The sequence below is a fragment of the Phacochoerus africanus genome, chromosome 2, assembly GCF_016906955.1.
Source record: "Phacochoerus africanus isolate WHEZ1 chromosome 2, ROS_Pafr_v1, whole genome shotgun sequence".
Taxonomy (NCBI): domain Eukaryota; kingdom Metazoa; phylum Chordata; class Mammalia; order Artiodactyla; family Suidae; genus Phacochoerus; species Phacochoerus africanus.
The window spans coordinates 226,559,107-226,574,512 of NC_062545.1; positions in this window are offsets into that span (position 1 = coordinate 226,559,107).

The window sequence follows — 15,406 nt, forward strand, 5'->3', positions numbered from 1 at the left end:
CTTGGAGACAGATAGTCTTGACTGAAATCCCAGCTCCTCTATAGACTAGACTAGCTGTGTGACCTTGGGCATGTTGCTTGACCTCTCTGTGTCCCAGTTTCCTCATCTGTAGAATAATGATTATAGTTGTATCTGCCTTTGGGGGTTGTTGTTGGGGATTGAGTTAATACACATATGGTACTTTGGACAGTACTTGTTATAGTGTGAGGAGCATTATGCCAGTATCAGCTATCAACAACTGCTATCATCTCAAATGCAATTCAGTGCCAAAGATAGCAATAGAACTTTAAGTAATACCACTTCAAAAATTTGAGTGTAAAAGAAGGAAAAATACTGCTTCTCTGAAAATACATACTAGCCTACATTCTCTAAGCTAATGAAAAAGCTACTTGCTGAATTCAGAGTGAATTTAATGTGTTCTACTTTGAACTTGCTTGAGTTTATGAGTGCCCTGACCAAGTGTGGTCCTTCTTCCTAGTGGGGTAGATAGTGACTGAGGAGGAAGGGCTGGACAAGGGAGTAAGGAAGACAGAATGGCACCCATGCCAAGTTTGTTGGACAAACTCTTTCCAAACAAAGTTATATGAAATATCTTGTTAAGTATTTTATCACATTAGGGACTGTTGGGGAAAATATACATTTACTAATTATGCATTTTCTTAAAAATATGCTGATACATTTTGAGCTATATACTATGCAGTCAGAACAGTATCAGCTCAAGAAGTAATTACTCATCCTTTTCAAATTTACATTTCATATAGCAGTAAAAGTGATTCATTCATGTAAATCAATAAATGTCTCTCACGTTAAGACTGTCATCAGAATGAACAAAATTGAACTGTCTCCTGGTAGTTTCCCTGAGAAAGGACAGAAATCTTTGTGTTCCTACACTACAATTTCAGCAAAAATAATAGTAATAATAATAATAAGGGTGTGAGTTACCTCAGGGGAAGGAAACAGCAAAAGAAGCTTTAACTTCTGTTCCAAGAACACTCAGGAATTTGAAGGGAAAATGGAGTTTTAAGATAAGGGATACTAAATGGCTGGTGGTAAAGAAAGCTCATCAAGTAAAAAAAAGTGCAATAGCCCCTCCTAATCCCGGGGTTTGCTTTTTACAGTTTCAGTTACTCATGGTCAATTGAGGTGCCAAAATATTTAATGAAAAATTCCAGAAATAAATACTTTTAAGTTGCACACATTCTGAGTAGCAGAGATGAAATCTCATGCTGCATCCTGCCCAAGATGTGAAATCATCTTTGTCCAGCATTTCCCTCCCAATGTTCATTTAATAGCCACTTTGGTTATAAGATCCACTGTTACAGCATCACATTACTTGTGTTCAAATAACCATTATTTTACTTAGTAACAGTCTGAAAGCACAAAAGCAGTGATGCTGGAAATTTAGATATGCCAAAGAGAAGCTCTATAGTGCTTCCTTTAAGTGAAAAGGTGAAAGTTTTTGACTTCATAAGGAAAAAAATAAATCGTATGCGGAGTTTGCTAAGATCTACAGTAAGAAAGAATCTTCTTTGTGTGAATTGTGCCAGTTTTGCTGTCACACCTCAAACTACAACAGTTACAGCCACACTCTGTAATACATGATTATGATGTTAAGCATAAGTGTTAAGATGGAAAAGACATTAAATTTGAACAACAGATTCTGAGAGGGAGAGAAGAGAGATGACATTCACATAACTTCAATTACAGCATGTTGTTATCATGGTTTTATTTTATGATTGTTGTAAATGACTGTATAATCTCTTACTTTGCCTAATTTATAAATTAAACTTTATCATAGGTGCCTATGTATAGGAAAAAACATAGTATATACAGTGGACCCTTAAGGAACATGGGTTTGAACTGTATGGATGCACATACACTTGGATTTTTTTTTTTCACTAAATATATACTCTATTACTAAGCAATCCATGAGATCATGTGATTGGCTGAATTTGCAGATGCAAAGCCTGGAATACAAGGAGCTGACCATAAAGTTATATGGGGATTTTTGACTGCTTGGGGATTGGCGCCCTTAAACACCACCCAGTGTTCAAGGGTAAACTTGTAGGAAGTTGAGTACTGTGTGTATTTTCAGGCATCCGCTAGGGCTCTTGGAATGTATCTCCTCCAGATAAAGGAAACTACTGTACACAGGTTTGCAGAATACCTTGTAAGGTAAAAATGATTTCTAAGGTACCAAATCATTTATCTAACTTACCTCAAAAAGTAATTCATGACCCCAAAGCCACCTCTAAGACAGTTTTCCTAGTACGTTCTTCTCTTCAGCAGTTGAAGTGGGTACAGAAGCTAAACAAGTAGACTGGAGAAGTAGCTACCAGTGTAAAATAAATTACTGACCTTTTAAATCCATGCTATATATATGGAAAGTGATTAGGAATGATAGCTTTCTTCCTTGAAACTTTAGGAAACAAGTAGCCGGTTTCTACTAAAATATCTTTTTCTTCGGAAAAAGGATTAAGACACTATAAAAAATATCTAACATACTACTAACAACCACAGACCTACTCCTTGGAATAAATAATACAGCTCTTACACATCTTACCTCTTTTAAATGAAAAAAATATGAGATTCTTCAACAATGTGTCCAATTAAGTCAAATTGGTCATTATTCCTTAAAGTGATTTTTGGCAAAAGAGATAAAGAGATAAATGTGAAATATTTAACATACATTTTATAATAAATATTGCTTAATTCTTTGGGGGGCAATCTGGCACTTTAGAGTGTGGTATGATAAATTTTCCATACAGCAATGGAGAGTATGATCAAAGAAACTCCCTGAATCAGTTATTGTTGAAAATGAGAATGAACTTTAAACTATTTTTAAATATGTCATATAAAACCAGTTGGTCTTTTGTAATGCTTTTAAACAGATCCTCATTGCCCTTTTGAAAAATCAATATAAAAGAACATAAAGAGTTGATATATGTCAAACTTTTAAAATTTTTATCAGTTCCCTGATATAGCTTAACTTTTCTTTTTTCCTTAACTTCTCCAAAATGATGCTAATCCATGCTTTGATAGCAATTTTTTGCTTATTCCCAAAGCCTTCCTTTCTTAGGTACACAGTTGACTAATTGAATAAGACATTTTATATCACAGAAGAGGAAGGACAGTTGCCAGAAAAGGAAAGGGCCAGAATTATTTCAGTTTTTGTTCTTGCATTTTTAGCCCTGAAAAGGAAGAGGAATGAGCTCCTGAAAAGAGAATTTGGGTGTTTAAAAAAAAAGCAGAAATAACTCATTTTAAACTAATTATTTTTTACCTGGCATGCATATTCAAACAGTATTGATACTGACCATAGCTGGAACTGACCAATGAATAATAGTGCAAAATGATACCTCTGGGGTAAGGGTAGAGATGAGAACACAACTTAAGTGTTACAGTTTAAATTTTCATTTTAAACAAAAGTCACAAAAATTTTAAAAAAGCAATAATTTAGGGATAAAAACTTTGGGAACATTAAGTGAAAAGGCAGACCTTGACTTTCATCCTTTTTTTTGTCTTTTTGCCATTTCTTGGGCCGCTCTTGTGGCATATGGAGGTTCCCAGGCTAGGGGTCTAATCGGAGCTGTAGTCACCAGCCTACGCCACATACACAGCAACACGGGATCTGAGCTGCGTCTGCAACCTACACCACAGCTCAGAGCAACACTGGATCCTTAACCCACTGAGCAAGGCCAGGGATGGAACCTGCAACCTCATGGTTCCTAGTCAGATTCGTTAATCACTGAGCCACGACGGGAACTCTCTTGACTTTCATCCTTTACCCAAAACCTGGACTAAAAGTCAATAGAAAACATTTCTGCAGTGGAAGATATACAAACGTTTGGTAGTAGGGGTGTATATATTAATATAAATAGTTCAAATTACTCAATGAAGGCCTAATCTGGTTTGCATTAATTAACACTGACTGTGAAGTTGGTTTCCAGGAAAAATTTACTTGGGTCTTTCTTAGAAGTCAATCAAATTGAAAGTATCCTATAATTAACATGAAAAATTTCTAAATTATCTCATCAGAAATATTTACTACCAGAGGAGTAGATCTCATAGTCAAAATTACATCCCTAAATATTTTCACAGTGTCTGCTAAACTAAGCACTACAATTCTCCTTTTATTATCCCATTTTCCAAGGTAAAAATTGAAATGAACAGGAATGTATAAATATAAATGTAACCTTCAGTGATTTAAAATTTGTTTTATATTTTATTACATATCTTAGAAACCCTAGTAAACCTAAAATATTTCCAGTTGTGAAAATCTCAAGACTTTTAGTAGTGGTCCCTGAAACAACTTTTTGCGAAGAACTTAACTGAATATATCTTAGACCATCCGGACATAATGTAAATCACAAAACATCAATTATTTTAATTATTCATATGCTATAGCTAGAAACTGAATTTTAGCTGATGTTAGAATGGGAAAGAGTAATTACCAAATTGATGCCCCATTTCTATTCCACATAACGATTGCTAAAACTCACTATTTGCTTTTTTAAGGAATAAGCTTGTAATTTCTCTGTAAACACTAGGAAATGAATATTTACATTTTCATAAGCAAGTTTTATATATTTATTAATTTTTAACTCTCTCCTAAGGAAGCCAGTTTGAAAAGTAATTTTTGTTTTTTTTTTTTTGTCTTTTGTCTTTTTGTTGTTGTTGTTGTTGCTATTTCTTGGGCCGCTCCCGCAGCATATGGAGGTTCCCAGGCTAGGGGTTGAATCGGAGCTGTAGCCATCAGCCTACGCCAGAGCCACAGCAAAGCAGGATCCGAGCCGCATCTGCAACCTACATCACAGCTCACGGCAACGCCGGACCGTTAACCCACTGAGCAAGGGCAGGGACCGAACCCGCAACCTCATGGTTCCTAGTCGGATTCGTTAACCACTGCGCCATGACGGGAACTCCCCTGAAAAAGTAATTTTTGATTTAAAACATCTAACCAATGAAAAGGCATTTAAATCAGAGAAATAAAGCTAGAGTTAGGGATAGAGATAGAGGGGAAGGACAGAGAGGGGAGAGGAAGAGAAATTGTTTCCTTCAAGAATACATCATCCTCTCTAGCATGAATATGAAATTGATTGGACAAAAAGAAAAAAAATTTTGAAAATAATCTCAAGCAAAAACAATACCTAGTTGTGGATCCCATCTTATTTGCTCCCCTACATCTACCAAATATATACTGTTGGTACACAAAGAACAATAGTGGGCCTGGCAAAGGTCAAAGGAGAGACAAGGGGCACCTCTTGATGGATAGGGAGAGGAACTGTCCATTGTGGGAAGGCTAACTACCACCTACAGGCCAGATCCAGCTCACTGTTTCAGAATGGTACATGAGATAAGAACAATTTTTATATTCCAAAATGGCTGAAAAGAATCAAAAGAGGAATATTTCATAATGCATGAACATTGCATGAAACTTGTGTCAGGATCCATCAGTAAGGTTTTATAGGCACATAACCATGCACATTTACGGATGTTTTGTCTCTGGCTGCTTCTGCACTACAATGGTAGAGTTTAATAGTTGTGACAGAGATTGTATGGTACACAAATCTTTAAAATCTTAAAATAGGGTGGCCTATTACATAAAAAGTCTGCCAACCACTAAACTAGATCTTTGCTTTAATTCTTTCCTTGGTTTTATTGTCTAAGCTCAGAATAAATAACTTCTAAAGAAGCTTTATTTTTTTAATGATTTTTTTTCCATTATAGCTAGTTTACAGTGTTCTCTCAATGTTCTGCTGTATAGCAAGGTGACCCAGTCATACATACACATTCCTTTTTCTCACATTATCATGCTCCATCATAAGTGACTAGATATAGTTACCAGTGCTATACAGCAGGATCTCATTGCTTATCCATTCCAAAGGCAATAGTTTGCATCTATTAACTATTGATTAGTGTGTCATGAAACACAAGACTATTATCTTGTTTTTTTGACTTCACCCTTTCAAAAAAGGAATATACGACAGATGGAAAACATGTTTTTGAATCCACCAGGAAATGGGAGTGCATTCAAGAGATATTACAAGATCCTCAAATTTTTTTTTCTTCTTTTTGCTATTTCTTGGGCTGCTCCCATGGCATATGGAGGTTCCCAGGCTAGGGGTCTAATCGGAGCTGTAGCCACCAGCCTACGCCAGAGCCACAGCAACGCAGGATCCGAGCCGCATCTGCAACCTACACCACAGCTCACGGCAACGCCGGATCGTTAACCCACTGAGCAAGGGCAGGGACCGAACCCGCAACCTCATGGTTCCTAGTCGGATTCGTTAACCACTGCACCATGACGGGAACTCCAGGATCCTCAACTTTTAAATTCTGATCAGAAGGCTAACACATGACCCCTATCATCCATCGGGTCTGTGACTACTTACTGTACAAATAAATGATCCCATCCACTGACTTTACAGTCAAGAATACCTATTTTTTTCTGATACCACAAATATAAAATGGCATCTGTTTGCCACAGTAGAGCCTGCTGCAAATTTATATTTACTTTGAAAAATTAAGTCCTGTTAAAGAAGAAGACAGCAGGTCCCAAGTGGAGTTGCCTGTGCTAAAACCCCATGTCAACAAACCAAGACTGAATACCTTACCTAACTGCAGTCTCACCCTCCCTCCCCTGCCAGGAATGTAACCTTTAATCCATCAACATGGAGTTACCTAGTTAGCACTAGTAAGAGTAATCTGTTCTCCTAGGAGAGTGACCTTCCCTGAAACAACGTATTCCTTGCTAATAATTTCCTTTTTTCACCTTCTTTCCTCCTTTTCTATAGCTGAGCCTCTTCTCAGCTATCAATTCTTACTTCGTAGCATATTTTATTATTATAGACCTGTCACTGTTGCAAAAACAAACAAAAAAACCCAAACCCCCAAAACTCATGAAGATTGGAAAAAATGTCTTAATCATGCTTAACAAAGATGCCTGACAAAACATTTTGGTTGATAAAATATCTGTTGAATGACTGATATCTCTAAACATGGATTATATATTCACTAAAAACCAACTTTATTTTTTTTTTATTTTACTTCTTAATGTATCTTAGTGAGTTTGGCTTGCATATAGAGATGTTGAAAAGCACTCATTTCAAGTAAGTATGCAAATAAACCAACAGTGAAGACAAAGATCACTGTTTCATGGTATCTGTATTGCTACAATAGGTATTCTCTGTAGCCTCTTCTGTGAAAGACTGCAAAGTTAAGTTAGACAGGGAACTCTGCTTTGCAATTCACTTTTCATCAGGATCACAAGTTTAATGTTAGGATCCATGGAATTAAAGATGTTTTTAACCCCTCTTATTTTTCAGCTTAAGGGATTCCTTCCAAAAGCAGAGTTAATTTTTTTTGCCTTTGAACTTGTCTGAACTAAATACATTACTGGACCACAACCAATAGACACATTAAATTTTCTTGACATCCTTGGTAATCCAAAGCAAGACTACTATGAAGAAATTGGCAAATTTAGGAAGCAGGTTTACTTAAGTGCAAAATAAAATTGAATGGAATCTCTAGGGAACTCAGTTCCACTCAGGGAAGGAAATGAAGATTTTTCTTTGTTAGTGGTTGTAATTGCATAAGACTCTTGCTGGTGTACTTTTTAATAGAGTTTTCCATGTTTCCCCCCCCTTTTTTTTTCATGTCATGATGAATAGGCATTTCGGTGCAAAACAGAGGAAGTTAATATCACCAAGTGGCCGGGACACACAAAGTTACTTAGAACATATAGGAAGGTCCTTCTCTGGTAGACTGACAGGATGGAAGGACAGAAGCACCTGTTATAGTTAAAGATGGATCAGAAGCTAATAGGCTGAGCCAGCAGAGATCTGCAAAAAAAAAAAAGAGTCTAGTGAAATGTCCTACCATGAAAGTTAGTCATTTGATGACTTAAATGAGAACCTATACCTTGACTGTAACTGAAGTATAAAATGACTGGCAGAATTTTGCTCCCAGCTAAGGGGATCTGTAAAAAGTCTTGGTTGTTTATTAACAGATATGATTTCATTAAAAGCAAAAGAATTAGTATAAACAATTAAATTCTAATATTAATCATTCTTCTACTAGATTGTGCGTATTTTAGAATGAGTTAATCTCATAGATCACCATCAAATAGATTAAAATGGATTCAGAGATATTTATGCTTACTTGTCTCTCATATTTGCCTAGTTCTTGGTGAGTTATGATAAAGAAATCAAAGATTACAAATCACTTTCACACTGCAATTGCCTATAAGTACTAATCCAATTATCATACTTTAATCTCCCTAAAATAATAAATACACCTCTTTGTTTTGGCAGAAGGTTAGGAATTTGACTTTGGACCTCTATGTCCACATTCTAATACATATGCACAAGGACAGAAAGGTAGGTTATGTGTTAATTATTCTAAAGGGCTGAATGGAAAGTGAAGAGCTAAGCAAAGAGCATGCTTGCATTGAACCCAGAATACTTGGCATATTTAGATTTAGTAAATGATGAATCTCTATTTTACCAGGAGCTCAATACTTGCATATAGCACTGAATTGAATGCCAGCTTTCTAGCCTTACTCCTTGGGGAAAAGCAAATACTTCCACACTGAGCCCCAAGAAAATTTACTTCATGAAAATATTCAATGAGAGAATACCCTAGCAATAATTTGTGATATCAGCTTTGTGCATGTATATACATATTCATTGACCCACTCTTAGAACACTGTATGTTCTATGGACTCTAGACAGTCTAACAGAGTTCATGGCCATAAGCTGAGCAAATATATGCCACACAACAGTTATCTTGTTACATTTTTGCAGGCACTAAATAATGTGTGTATTAAGGGTAGGGACAGAGAACTGAGGATTGTTTCTTGTGTGTCCTCTATGATCAAGTGCGGAGTTAAACAGAGCAGTCTTCTGCCTAGCCACCTTCATCACTTTTCTTTGAAGTCAGAATTTATGTTTGGTATTGTGTAAATTATTCTTCTTCTAATACACACAATAAAATTTATTAATTCATGCCATTTAATAACATGCCAGGCTAAGGCAGAACAGAAAACTTTGGACATCTAAAGGTTTAAAGCAATGGTCTTGAAGTTTGGATGTAATCTAGCTTTCCTAATTAAATTCATTGTCCTTTTGGTCAGATCATTCTGCTTTAGAGAAAGCCAGGCAGCTCACTTGGGAACCAGACGAGCAAATGCGGCATCAAGGGCACAATGCTTTAAGCAACAGTGTGTGCTGACCACAGTGTACCCTCCAGGGCTCTTCTGCTGCACTGCACTTGAGAGCAGGCCGGAAGACCTCAGGAGCCCCTTCTACTACCCAACTTATGGCCCTGGAGTGACTAGAATCTGAAAAAGAATGAATCACTTCTTCCATCCAAATATTTCCTTGCCAAAATACAAATTAATTCACTTGAATTACAGACTGTTCCAATTACTTATCAAGAAATTTTTCTAATAAGAAAAGGATGGCTTAGCTTAACTGATTTTCATCATATATTTTCAAGAATTTGATTAAAGGCCAACAAAGAGATATGTGATTGTTTATATTTTAACTTCTGTCAGTCTGGTTCTTGCTCTAACTTTTCCCATTCACATAACTCTAGTGTGTCCTGCACATGGAATTTTGGGAAGTGGAGCAGGGTATGTGAATTGTTGTTCATTCCTCTTCACTACAAACATTCATAGCCTCAATAATAATAACAAAAGTCATATAGTACTTCTTACATGTCAGCATTCTACAAATACTGACTCATTTAATTAAAATTATAACACAACCAACACAGTGTATAAAGCTGATATCCTTTTATAACCATTTCAGATAAATAAAAGGAAGCATAGCATGGTTAAACAGCTCATCTGAGGTCACCCAGCTAATAAACAGTAGTGTCAGGATTTGCATCCAACACACAGTCTAGCTACTGACCCCTTGTTTATAACCACTAAGTTATACTGCTAAAGCTCTTCATCATCTATGAAATTTGCCAAGGGATATAACCAAGGGTGAATTTTATTTTTTATTTTTTTTTATTTTTTAGCTTGAAGAAAATGTTTAATTAAATTTTTTTTTCCCACTGTACAGCAAGGGGATCAAGTTATCCTTACATGTATACATTACAATTACATTTTTTCCCCCACCCTTTCTTCTGTTGCAACATGAGTATCTAGACAAAGTTCTCAATGCTACTCAGCAGGATCTCCTTGTAAATCTATTCTAAGTTGTGTCTGATAAGCCCAAGCTCCCAATCCCTCCCACTCCCTCCCTCTCCCATCAGGCAGCCACAGGTCTTTTCTCCAAGTCCATGATTTTCTTTTCTGAGGAGATGTTCATTTGTGCTGGATATTAGATTCCAGTTATAAGTGATACCATATGGTATTTGTCTTTGTCTTTCTGGCTCATTTCACTCAGTAGGAGAGTCTCTAGCTCCATCCATGTTGCTGCAAATGGCATGATGTCGTTCTTTTTTATGGCTGAGTAGTATTCCATTGTGTATATATACCACATCTTCCGAATCCAATCCTCTGTGGATGGACATTTGGGTTGTTTCCATGTCGTGGCTATTGTGAAAAGTGCTGCAATGAACATGCGGGTGCATGTGTCTCTTTTAAGTAGAGTTTTGTCCGGATAGATGCCCAAGAGTGGGATTGCGGGGTCATATGGAAGGTCTATGTATAGGTTTCTAAGGTATCTTCAAACTGTTGTCCATAGTGGCTGTACCAGTTTACATTCCCACCAGCAGTGCAGGAGGGTTCCCTTTTCTCCACACCCCCTCCAGCACTTGCTATTTGTGGATTTATTAATGATGGCCATTCTGACTGGTGTGAGGTGGTATCTCATGGTAGTTGTGATTTGCATTTCTCTTATAATCAGTGATGTTGAGCATTTTTTCATGTGTTTGCTGGCCATCTGTATATCTTCCTTGGAGAAATGTCTATTCAGGTCTTTTGCCCATTTTTCCATTGCGTTGTTGGCTTTTTTGCTGTTGGGTTGTATAAGTTGCTTATATATTCTCGAGATTAAGCCCTTGTCAGTTGCATCATTTTTAATTCCCAGTACAGACATTGCAGTGTTTCATTTGGCTACTTGATAGGACTAATCTATTTTGGTCCTTCTGACAAATGCTTACCCATTCCCTCATTCATCTCTCTCATTCATTAAGCACATTTATTGAGCTCCTATTTTAGACAAGCACTACTCTCAGAGTTGAGGATACAAGGATGGATGAGACTAAAGTTGCAATCTACTGGGAAAGACAGGCCCCTAATTCCAATACATGCTAGAGGTTCTAAGTGCTATAGAGCACAGAAGACAGAGTGACTGTTTGCCAAGGAAAAAAAAATTTACACCATGAATGATCATTTAACCAAGTCAAAAAGGATGAGAAACATATTTACTGGTGGTTTCATGGTCAGAACTTTCCAGTGAGAAAGGGCTGTTATTTCTTTTTTTTTAATATTTTTATTTTTTTATTGTTATTTCCCCAATACAATTTTTTTCTACTCTACAGCATGATAACCCAGTTACACATACATGTATACATTCTTTTTTCTCCCATTATCATGTTCCATCTTAAGTGACTAAACATAGTTCTCAGTGCTACACAGCAGAATCTCATTGCTAATCTATTCCAAAAGCAATAGTTTGCATTATTTCTCTTTCTTTTCAAGGGATTTATTTAGATGAACTAAGTTACAAAAGGTTGGTGAGGGAGGTTTTTTACTCATGGTCTGAATTACTGTTATTTAAGCACCTTTCTAAATATTTAGAGCATGCATATAATGTCATCGCCTTAACACAAAACTGCATACATCGATCTGTTTTCTCAACTGGTAAACATATTCCTGAAGCTCTTATGGTTAGCTGTAGGGGATTCTGATGTTAGTCTGTGCTATTTAAATCTATACCTTAAGTCTTTAAGGGATACGTTCAGCCAGCCTAATCATTCTTAAAATATTGATATCATTGACAGAAAGAAGTAGCTGCCACCCAAGAAACAAAACAAAAAAAAAATCGTTCTGAATTCAGACACTGTTATCCTGAGTTATTAGAAGATGACAACTAAAACTGCATACTCTTGTCTATTTCTTGACTTAAGTACTTAATCGTTTGCTACAAATATCACAAACATTCTAGAATCTCAACTACTATGACCTAGATACTGAAATATGTGAACGTCAGGCTAGAGTTGGAAACCAGAGAACCTAGGATAAATTTGAGCAACTCAGATTGTTCAGTGGATCAACAGAAGATGTGGGACATTGAATATGCATGAGGAGGTCTTAAATTAAAGTCTGTGTGTGCCCTTCAAGGGTCTATACACTGTCTGATACTGTGCACAGATCTCTGTGTGTATGCTCAAAGCTACATTTGTCCAGGACTGATTTTTATCACAATCCCAGGATGGTTTTGTCTTCCCTTCCTCCATTTTCATCCCCCCAATAAAGTTTAAAACCATCAGACTAACAGTTTTCACTAGTGAGAAAAAAGTTGATATTAGGTTTCTACTGTTATAAAACTCAGTGTCTATTACATTTATTTGTACCTGGTTCCCTTTACAGTAAAAATGGACTCATGAAGTTCCCTGTTTAAAAGCTTCTACAGTATGGTTTTAAAAAAAAAATGAACTCAAAAGATCAACCACAGTTTAAGAGGAATCACTAACTGTATACCTGACTCCAGCCGGTTCATGCCAAGGCCATGTACAGACTGTGGAATATTAGAAAACAGTGCCCTGGTGATATTAAGAGAATAGATAACAGCTATAATTCCTGCTTTGTCCCTGTCCTTAATATTAATACACTGTGCTTTTTGATTTTGAAAAAGTTTGTATGCTTAACTGAACTAAATAGGTAAGTTAAGGAAGAAATGCTAATCCCATACCATATGCCCCCAGTAGCCTTGAATTTATTAGCTAACTCAAGGGCCAACTGAAATTTTAGTTTGTCCCCTGTTCTGAGCTTTCAACTGATAACCTCAGACCTTGAGGACCATCGTAGGAAGCAGTGCAATGTAGCAAAAAAGAGTATGAACTTTGGTCTCAGAGAAGCCCCAGTTGTCACCAGCTATGTTCCTTTGAAAACTTCTTTGTTAGCCTTTCTTAGTCACTTACTCCTTATAAAATAGTCTTAGTAACACTTCACAGGTTCTGAGGAGTAAAGGAGATGATGTGTGTCTCATAAGTGGTCTGCGCACAAAAATATATGGCTATCCTCTGATCAAAAAGTGCTCCCAAGGGAAAGCTAACAAACCTATTGGCACCCCCTGCGCCCACCCCACATCTTTCTGTGTCCCCACAGCACTTCGCTTTACATTTATCACATGCTCTGTCTTGTATGCATGTTAGCTGTTCTCATGTTTCTCCACTGTGGGGCCTCACACACAGGTTTGTATTCCAAGACAGGTGAAATGTGAGAATGCCTCACCAAGAGCATTGCAAGGATCACAAGGAGATGGTGCATGAGCTTTAAGTAGGTAAAAATGACTCAAGAGGCAGAGGTTCAAAAACCAACTAAAGTCAACATCCCTGGGAGAAATATTCACCAGTAGTTTAAGGTCTAGATCAAGCATCCAAAAACTTTGGCCCATTGGCCAACTCTATTTGACTCTTTGGCCCCTGTCCTATTTGACTCACAAATATAGTCATATTCATTCATAATATATTGCATATGGCCCCAAACCAAATACATTTAGTATCTGTCCATTTACTGAAAGAGCTGGATGGCCTCTGTCCTAGAACAGGGCAATAGAAATACAGTATTATTTTCAATTTTAAATGCTGTGTAGGAGTTCCCATTGTGGTTCTGTGGTAACGAACCCAACTAGTGTCCATGAGGATGCAGGTTCAATCCCTGGCCCCACTCGAATGGGTTAAGGATCTAGCATTGCCATGCGCTGTAGTATAGGTTACAGATGTGGCTTGGACCTGAGTTTCTATGGCTGTGGGGTAGGCCGGCAGCTGTAGCTCTGATTCTACTCCTAGCCTGAGAACTTCTGTATGCCATGGGTTCAGCCCTAAAATTACAATAAATAAATAAATAAATAAATAAATAAATAAATAAATAAATAAATAAAATGCTATGTGATACGGGCATTACATAAATATTCATAATTTCACATTTTTAGTAGCCATAGTAAAAACGAAAAACAGACTATAATGCTTTATTTCATCCAACACATATAAAAGGATTAAAGGTTATTAGTGAAAGATTTTACTTTCTTTTGGACTAGCCGCATCTCCAGTGCTCAGTAGCCACAGGTGACTGGTGGCTGTGCTATTGCAGTTACATTCTAAAGGTCTACATGTGTCAGTGGCATCAAGAGATTAGAAGTGGCTGTGTGATCAGGCTTCGGCTACGTCATTGATCTCAACCCAGGCAGAGTAGCTCTAGGAACCCTGTCAGGCAATGCATAACTCTGGAGCCTCTGGTGAGACAAATCATGAAATAAACACCTGGTAATATTAAAATCAAGAAAGTTTTACAACACGCTTAAGAGAGAGGATGAAGGGAAATGATAGCCCCAGAAGATGCAGCTGCTCAGAGCTACAGAGTGTGTAGGCACAGCTGCTTAAAGTTTAACTAAATGTCAATTTCTGTATTGCTTAATTTGAAATAATTCTTATATTTGTTAGATGACTTTAAAGGATCATTACTGTTTGAAAAGAAAAAACTCTGTTATATTCATCTTCTTATCAGTTATGGTACCCGCCAAGGATAATGAATAAGTAGCTGCATGAATGACTTAAAATGTAATAATAAACCAGCGTACAGTGACTGATAATGTTTTTAATCTCCCCAGGATGCTTAAAGTTCAATAAGGATCAGAGTCTGAAAGTTAAAGAAATAAAGTTCCACTGACTAAAAGTTTGCATTATTCTGTAAATAGAAGAAGTGACCCTTTAATCTCTGGGTTGTTTGTTTTGGGAGGGGTAGTAGCAGTCCCGACCACTAGTCACCCATATGTATTTTTTCCAATAATTAAAACAAGCAATTTTAACAAAACAAATACAATGTGCTTACTGACCAACTTGGCCAATTTCTGTCACAAATTTTGCACTTTTAAGTAGACTTGGTCCAGATTGCTCATAATCTTACTCTGAGTAAATTAGGGATCTGATCTGTATAGCTTTCAGGCAGTGAGATTCAAAAAACTGGACATAAACTGAACACAATCTAAGGGTACAGTCAAGCTTCCAAGATTTGGGGGGTTGTAAATGCAGTTCTGTCATTTCTGAAGCCTCATGTCTCTAAGACAACATACTTCTCTTTTGGCTTCTAGGCTGTCTTTTTTCTGCATTTGAAAGGCAAACTTCAATCTGCTCATATCTCGGCAAAGTATTTGAGAAAATATCTATGTATTGCTTTTCAGATTTACTAGGTTTCAGAGCCACAGTGTAATCATTACTATCCAGC